Raw genomic sequence first — 9,662 nt, forward strand, 5'->3', positions numbered from 1 at the left:
AACATCCAAACTAGTAGAAAAACAATGTGAGACAAAAACGATATTGGCTTTGTGTTCAGAGTCTAGCATTAATTAATAGTTATTGCGTGACATCGCCGAAGTCGTTTACTAATTTCTATAAAAAAGCTGCAGCAATGGTAGTAATAAAACACAGCACAAGTTTACGACCACCCTCGGCGTCGTGTTGATGTTGGTGAGTCGCCGAAATGGGTCTTCAAAAACTTTTCGAGTGAAGGGTGTTTGTAACAGTTGTATTTATCTGCATGCGCATATGTGCCTGTGCCTGTGCCTAGAACATAGATCAAACGGAGCGGTCGACGGGGCAACTGATGTCGCCTAGCGCGAACACAGGCGTGTTCGCTTTTGTTGGGGTGGGAACATCGAAGCGGACAGAGTCACCATTACAAACGATCAAATTACCTCTTTCTTCTAGGGGGTGCGCGAGTCGAATCGAGAAGCCCGACCCAGACTAATAGTTCCTGTGTTCTGGACACAACCAATTTACCTGGTGACCACGATGCAACAACATTGAAGAAAGAGTAAGTAACTTTCGCGCAGCCAGGATTAGGCCAACCGTCCATGTTTAGTCGGTGCATCGTATTGGGTAGCACTGGGCGCCCAATAGGCGTAAGCACCGTTTGAAGCGCCCTTATCGTTGTATTTTTACCGTCGCATCTGCCAAGGGCGGCAGTGCTAGTTGTAGAAGTTCGGCGCGAAAATCGCTTGGTCAGTTTGTAGGCTGCATGCGGTTCTAGATACACACAGGCACATATATAAATTTTTTGATTGCTTGCCAAGTCAGGCGGAATGTTTTCATAAAGACAATATGAAAAATACAGCTCAAACAAAACCATGTATTGCCTAAGCGGCGGTCACCCAACTCGCCAGTGTACGTTGTATAGCTAGCAGGATTCTGACACATTGACATGTTTATGTGCGCGGGTGAAGTGACGTTGAAACGACCAGACGCCCAGCGTTGAACATTACGGGCCCACGTCGTATACAAATGGTAGATAGGTGCTTTCCGCTATTATTTTCTTTTTCGCCTGCTTTCGTGCGTGTGTACTCGTGCCTTGTCATCATCGACCATCATCGTCTGCTGTTTTTGTATGCTGTTCCCCAACGAACATTCAATAGATCACGAGTCACTCCTAAGACGACTAGACAGTTCCTGTAATAGTGACGATAACGATGGCCACAAATCAACACCGACACGAAACATGTGTACAAACGGAGTTCATAGTTGGTCTTCCGTGGCAAAATCTTCGGTGTTCCTTCTGTTGACGTACCTTTATAGCCGATACGATTCTGTGTTTCGGTAGGCCGACGTTTTTACAGGAAGCCTTCTTCGGACACTAAGGGCATTCGCAGGGTTTGTTACGAAGCTGTTGCTTTGAGTCGTTACTCTAGTTTAAGTTTATTCCGATCCGTGTAGACCGAATTCTCACGAAGTTTTCCGAAATATTTCTGGACGCTCTAGACGACCGAAGTTCTTCGGTGTGCTATATCTGTGGAAGACCCTAGCTCTGCTCGGATGTGGTCAATTACTATTCACCAATAACTGACCTTCTTTCTTGTAGCGAATCTCGGGTGCGAATGAATGAGCTAGTAAAAAAAATCCAGATCATTTCACCCTGAACTAACGTATTTCTGAAATTTCTTTCAAACTAACCGTCAACTGTATTCGACATTCTTAAGCTTCTTGTTAGTCGTAATGAGCTCCGCCATGGTTTAAGCACCAAGCTTTGCCTTGATACGAGACTATTTCTGGCATTACGTAAGCCACAAAGGACTGCACCTGATGCACGTTGATCCTGAGTCTATAGCAGTGCTATATTACGACACCACTAAAAATCACAACTTACTTTTTCCTTGTTGAATAATGTCTCATATTAACTATAGGAATGGCCATACGCACCACCTAGCATGTGCTTTTTTATGAAGCATGCCTACTTATTTCCAAGTACCGTAACGGAACAGAAGCGATGGGACGTCAACTGCTAATTTTGCACTATCCGTAGGAGTGATCTTCACCTCTGGGGCTGACATAGCGACGTCCTAAACGACACCACACCGCATAGACAGCTACGGGTACAGGCCCATTCAGGCACAATATGTCACTCCTCGATGCTGTCACTCACTGCCCCAGACAAACTTGTCTCGGGTTACTCGGCTGGATGTCAGAGCGACAACTGTCTTAAACCAAAGCTATATGGTACCTGTCATCTTTAGAAATTGAAGTTTGTCTTCGTCACCTTCACAAACAAAAGATGGTGTCCTATTCGGGTGACGCCTGAGCGCTTATGAGTCTGGCGCGATCGTAGGAACTTAGCAACAAACTGATCAGTCTTCTCGATGGGCTCCGATTAGAGCTAACAATACTAAACCGGTACCTATGCAGACAGCAGTCATAGAGATTTGAGTGTTGGTAATGGGGCTTATTAATGTATGTATTAAAAAGGTAAAACATTTGTTTGTTATTGATGGAAACGAAATAGGATTAGAAACTCGCGCGATTTTAGCCTGGTATCGGTTGTTCTTATTCAGCTCGTGGTGCTCAATCTGCACCAGGCAAATTACTTTGGGTACCATGCTATGCAAATAAAAACCCGATTTGACAATGATAAAGTGCTAGCTAGCCTTAGAGGGCATCGATTGACTTGTACACAATAATTATAGTGATTTCTGTCATGAATGCTCGGAATCCTTTGCGCAATAAGGTTAAGGGCACGAGGTAAGGCTTCTAGATCCGAAATCGGGCATACATGCATGGATCGTGTATTGTTGGAAGCGGCTAGTCGTGTGAAGTACTGCTCACGTAGGCACCGGACTAATAATTAGAAAAGTTTGGTCAAGCATGCTCGGATATAGGACACAAATATTGTTGATACCATCGCTTCTATTCTATGCTATCCTATCCATATTCCCTAAGCTATCCGTCCGTGTTGAGCAAATATGATTTGGCGAAGAATATTCTCGAATTCGGGAAAGGCCAGATGAAAGTCGTCCGCATCGGCATATGGGCATTTATTTAGTTAGCGGTATGCCGTCCTGGAAATCTGTTGTGATGCCATGTTGACAAAGGCTTACCCGTGGGCCTCTTACAGGACAGCTTTTTTACAGCTGATAATTAGACAAGCAATAATTTCTTATTACTCTTATTCATATTATTGCTTGACCTCGCGAGAAGACATGCCGAAATTAGGCGGTAACGTCAGACTCACCAGTTCTAAATCCCTGAGCGATTTACTTGCGGGGTACAATCAACGTACCTAGAATTGGAAATTTCAAGAGATTCCATTTTGTCAAGAAACATTGTTGCGGGTCAAAAAACATTAAAAAAAAAAATATAAAAATAAATATTGCAATAGTGGAGAGCTCCGCTAAAGCTTTCAGTGGAGAAGTTGAAACATTTTTCCTAGCTGACTCTCGGCTGTCTTTTTTATGACCAACTTCAAAACGATTTAGTACAGACTTGTCTAGTAAATAGCAAAGACGATCTCAGTTCGAAGTTACTTATTCAATTGTTGTTAGCTACGAGCATGCTGACTACGGTTTATGTGAAGAATCGTATCACAGTATACTTCCGATACGTTTATTTACCATGGTCCTTTGATATAAAATGTGTAGCAAGAAGCGCCTTTATTGGCTCATTTTTACTAGTAGCTTCCTCTTTGTATCGTCGTAATACTGACATACATGGAAGTCTCTATCTGTCCTGTGAGGAAACTGACCGTATAGCTGCAGCATTTATCCTATATCCTGGTCAATTTTGATCTTCAAGAAAAATGCCCTTTAGATGAACACGCATAGCACTACATCACGTTCCAGTACTCTAGCATGCATCTTGAAAGGGAATCCAGAAATTAGCTGGAACGCTTTGGTAAGCGCCGTTCCGCATCTATTGATGAACAGAAATAGATATAAATGAGCAAAGTATGGAAAAAGCGCGTGTCGCGGCTCTTTTGACGCGTGTACGTGGCTCGTCGACAAGTGTTGCCCATCCACCCAACCGTATAATATAAACCAATCTGTAACTGTCCAGTTTACGGTATATTTACCTGATAAAGTGCACCGTTTTGATAAAAGCATATAGCTCAAAAATAACCGGGAATAAACAAAATATGATAAGCGTCCACTAAATCAATAAATGATTACCTATAGTGTATATATACAGGATATTTGTTTCTATAAATTATTATCCGAATAATATAATTGAGAAGAAGGAACAGATACAGTTCGTTACATTTGACTGTTTATTTATTTACATTTGTTTAGATACAAACAATTCTATGTTATAATTTATTATGTTTGTTATTGTTCGAATGTGCCCCTAAATCTCCGGTCCAGTTTGCATTTTCAGGTTTCTTGCCAGGTAGCCTGCTAAGGACAATAGGAAACTACGTTTTCTATCGCCAGCCGCCCCGCTCACTCTGTCTTTCTTCGCGTTTCCCTCACGGGACTCATCCCTCCTCTCTTTTTTCCACTCGTATCCTAGCCCGCAGCTTAACTTTTCCCACCAGGCTATCGCTGTGTGTCCTTCCAAATTACAGATCTCTCCTTGATACAAGAGAGAGAAATAAAAAGAGATTATAATGTCCCAACCGCGAAAGATTCGTTCCCATCACCTCATAGGGGATTGATTCCACGTGAGTGCGTCTTCACTTCTATTCCCGCAGCTTGCTTCTGAGTGCCGGGCTTTTTCCCTTCGTATTTTCCACTGCCGACGTATTCGGTGTCTCTGTTTCTTTGCAGGGTACAATATAGGCAGGTAGACGTTCAGGTGCGTAGAACTCATTAGGCATTTCTTGCAGGATGATATAAAGGTCTAGAGTTTCAGTCCCGTTCATTATACCTAGATGAGAAGGCGGGATGCACGGTTTTCCTGTGGTTGCACAGGTCGGGGGATGTAGCCCAGTTGAGTTTCTCTGGTGATGGTAGAATGGAGTTGGGCATATCTACAACCCAACAAATTTCTGCCAAGCTCTACCAAGCAACAAACGAGCCTTAGCAGCTGTGGTTATATGCGAATGTAGCCACATTTCGAGGTTCGTTGTTGGCGTCGCACTCGAGTGCCGCTGGGATTGCACACACACCCGATCGTTGTCCTGTATATAGGGAACTGCAAGGTAAAGAAAGGGTCTGGATGATTGCCCGTGAGGGAGGCAAAAATAACCACTAGAATAAAATTCTGAGCGGATTTTCACAGCTGGCCAGCTAAAGCCGCGTCTTTATGGAAGCCTCCTTCGCTAATTCTATGCGGAACCCTCGGTCTATCTTCGCTGAAAGTGTCCGCTTCGATTCAGTCGCGATGTATGACAATGAAATCGTGTTTCACGCCCGAATACTTTACATTGTCGAATTTAGAGCATCCCCTTGGGGGGGATCTCGGTATCTAACCGATGGACGAATCATCTTTTCGAGAATTTATCGACAGGTCTTGGCTGTGGTGTATTCGCGCAGGCGTACTTCGACTTCGTTTTTTCGGTAGTCGATACATATCTGGTTTTCGTTTTACAACGTTCCGGACGTTTTCCATTTCTAAACTATTCCAATATTTCCGCCTTGCGATGACGCTTGAAGTGTGTTACAAGGTACAGCTTTTCCAGAGTTATTTCACCCATTGAGAAAGTGGGATGATCTTTGAACAGTATCAATTAGTATATGTTAGATGTATTTGTTTTACCTGTTTGAAGCAAGCGATCTATATCTGTGACCTGAACGGCTATATCGAATAGTTTATCGATGACCGTTGAAAAGGGCTGACCTTGGGTCACTTAGTTACTGGTTCTGGACTGACTTCGTTAGATTCGCTTTTTGTTTTTGCAGCTCATCTTTAGTGTCTAAGACGTACCGTTAGATATCCCATATGGAGACGAGATGCTTTGTTTCGTTCAGAATCTTCCATAATTATGGCAATCGTTCCACCGTTTGAAATGTAGTTATCCCACATTTTCTATTTTTAAAAAATTATTATTGAAAAACAATAGTTTCGCGGCCAGTCTACTCTTCTGGTGTTTGTATCACTATCGCTCCCAACTTTAGAGGAGTGATTTTTATTATTAGACAATGTCCTCACTTTTAAACTCGGGGTTCTCTAATGGCAATCAATCTGCCTCTGGTCGTAAGTAGCGACGACGATTTGATGCAAATATCTGTCTAACCTGTTTCTTTAATGGTGTGCGCTTTGACGTTATCCGTATTTTCCGTTTAAAAAAATCCAGCTAAGCAAATACGATGCATTTAAATCTCTGAATTATACTTTAATAAAATGCAAATCTCAGAACACTTCGAATAGAAGCCATGGCGCAATATGGCCAACTAGCGGTTCTGAGATCGTAGGCCGTGCTATAACCTAGCAATCTGCGTTATTCCATATTGTTAGCCCCTATGAACAATATTGATTGTTGATAGGGTCGACAACTAACCACCTAGAAACGCATATGAACAGCTTGGACCGGAAACAGACGTGGAAAAGTACGATGGAAGAAACCCTAGCTTGCTTCGAGCCCTTCGACGCCTCGCTTTCTATAGACAATAGTGATAATAACATTTGGGCAAGCTATGATCGCCGTGTGTATTCTGCTGATTCTCTGATCGGCAGAAACACGAACGGCGCCAGCAACGACATTACCGGACTTTAATCATCATTCCATGAACTGTTTATAGTTGAGAAGCATGAACTTCTTTGGAAGCGACATCGATTCAAGCTGGACTCATCTGTCAGCCATTACGTGACACAGTCGAGGATGATTTTGCGTGGACGATACAGGTAAGCGCGTCGATCTGTGTTGCTGACATTTTCCTCAACGTGCAGATCTAGCTGAGAACTCAGGCTTAGGCGGCTCTTTTGCAGGACACCACAATGCCGTCGAGTTCAAATCGCCCGGGCATGCTTAATGCCTACAAGCTTCTCGTTCTATAACTCGTCGGCAGCGATCCGACACCGAGCAGGTCGGAGTTTGATGCAAAGAAACAGCCACTATCAAAACACATCCAAACCGAACGAGTTTCCAGATCGCAGAAATCGGATGCTGACATGACAGCCCGATAATGCGGAACGTCGCTAGGTGTACTATGCGTTGATTTATTGACACTTAAACATGTTAAATGGGGGATAGACGACGAGGCAGATAGCGGCAATCTATACGACGATAATGGTGATGCTAACGTCATGGCAAAGCTGTAAACAGACATCGACTTCCGGGAATTATTCCTAATATTATACCTACAACCGTAACAATAACAAATGCAGACAGAATAGGTTGTCAGTACAAAATCGAAGGAGGATCATCGACGTTCGTTTTGGTGCTTGGTTGCTTTTCGTTTAGGCTTCAGCTACTCTCCGTATATGTTGTGCGCGTCCTTCTAAGGTACTGAGGAGCATTGATCAGCAACGACATGGAGCTATGTGGGCGCAAGCTGTGACAGAAGCACACTTGGTGCAGTTATATATATTCGCTGAGCTAGCGTGTAAGCACTAACTAGTATCAGATAATTGAAATTGCGGTCAACAAACGCAATGTGTAAAGCGGTCTTCCTTAAGGTACCAGATCACAGTTATTCGTTGGTACCTACCGAGACCTATCTCGGCTCATTTGCTTTTTGCCGTTCGCAGAAGTGTCCTCTTTCGTCCGTTTCTAATCGTAATAACCTCAGAATGGTGCCTATAGTAACAGATTGTTCTTAACGTCCTGGGCGAAAGAAGAAGAGTGGAACATTATCTTGCTCAGATCGAAATCGAATTTACTTATTTCGACCGATCGTTGCGTGGACTATATTTATCCAGAGAGGATGAGACACATGGACGACAATGCAAAGTTGGCTCTGGACATGGGCGCCTTTTTTTTGCAAAAACAGAGTTCCCCTTAACGCTGCCTAATTCAGTTTATCTTTATCACATCTTTCGCTGTTTTAGCTGAACGCGCGTGGGCACCTTTTCAATAGAGCGCTTTGATTGACCTGCTGCTGCTACTACTAATGTTTTATTACTTTTGGTCGTTATATCTTTGCGTGTTTTTCTATCTGGTAGCACTGCCTCTGATACAGTTGCTCCTGCTGTCGTCGTCTTCGTCGTCGTCGTGAAATAGCGTTACGACGTCAATCCACCTACGATGCAGAAGCGAGATTGAAGACTGTCGCTGACTTCTGATCGCCGGCCGCGTGTACAACATGTACACTTGTTGCTGGTGCCTCAGCTTTCCAACGTTTCGTATCGTAAAGTTAAACGATCAATTACAGCTCTTTGGGCAATATTTGCCTGGTACAACCGTGGAGTATTTTTGACTATGCAAAGTCAGTGCTGCAGCAGCAGCAGTAACAACGCACAGATATCACCGGTACACACTTCAAGTGGGTAACTGATTCTCTCTACAAAAACATATATACACATATTTATATAGACAAGGATAAGCATGGCGAATTCCTGCTCGATTGTTTTTATCTCAGTTATTAGATCAGTCAATGTAACTGGTCATGATGGTCGTCGAGCACTACAGCAGCGGAGGCTGAATCCGTGTCCTGTTCCGTATGTACCCCTCGCTGTCATAAAACACTAAATTCTCATTTAAGTTTACGCCATCATCTGATTAATAACACTAGCGACCGTCTCAGCATATGTTCACACCAGGGCCTAGATTGCTCTTAGCTCCTACGGGTTGGTTACATGATCAATTAAAAAGCTTTTCTCATCTCTTTCTTTTTGCAACCGATCCTCAGATGACTATGGCTGCTGACAAACAACCCCCACGTATGTTTATCAATCCGACCGAGTAAAAGACTAAGAATTAGCCGGTACATGTTGCTTCTTGTACGCGGAGTGATCCTTCCTGCCTTCAAAATGCCGCGAGTGAATTTAGATGGATAGGGAAAAATAATTGCGATCGGTAAGTAGAACTTCTGTCGAAGTGTAGCCAGTAGTGTTATATAACGAGTGGGACACCTCATAATATGGGAGATGATGAAACTGATTGGTCCTGATTGTCCCAGAGGTACCCATGCTGATGTTCGTATCGATTGTGTGACATTACTTCATCACTGCTGAGTGCACAGATTACGCAATCCATTTATTGAATGACATATAGTCTTAAATGTTTCTATTCCCTATGCCATAAAAACGTGACGTGTGTGTATCACTAGATAAAGGTCATATTGTCCAGTTTGTCATGAAAGATGGTCAGAGGTCTTGAAGCATCCATGTTGTATGAAAATAGATTTTATAATCAACCCCACACTCTGGAAAAATCTCAAAGCAAAGGCCAATTAACGCGGGGTGATCGAGTTTGTCCACTTGAAGCCCAATGGCTTCCGTGTTTGATACTCTCAACTAACCAGACGACAAAATTCGAGATGACTAAGAGCTCCCTGCTGCTTCAAGGCTCATCGATGTCACTGTCAAATACGGGACGGTTTTTGTTTAGGGAAAAGCCTATTTGCAGTTGCATAAAGTTAACGGATGTAGATGCACTTGACTATGGACCTTTATGGATTTTTCACTTATTCTTTTTTATTAATCATGCAACAGTTGAACACTGCTGAGGAATTATTGATGCTACAGCCATCGATCCTACTATCATTCTCGTGATATGCAACATTAGAGTCGATACGATGTCGTTGGCGGTCATCCTGTGTCAATGCTTAAGACAACATGAGCATCAGTGGGG

This window comes from Varroa jacobsoni, unplaced genomic scaffold, assembly GCF_002532875.2.
Source record: "Varroa jacobsoni isolate VJ856 unplaced genomic scaffold, vjacob_1.0 scaffold_566, whole genome shotgun sequence".
NCBI classification, from domain to species: Eukaryota; Metazoa; Arthropoda; class Arachnida; order Mesostigmata; family Varroidae; genus Varroa; species Varroa jacobsoni.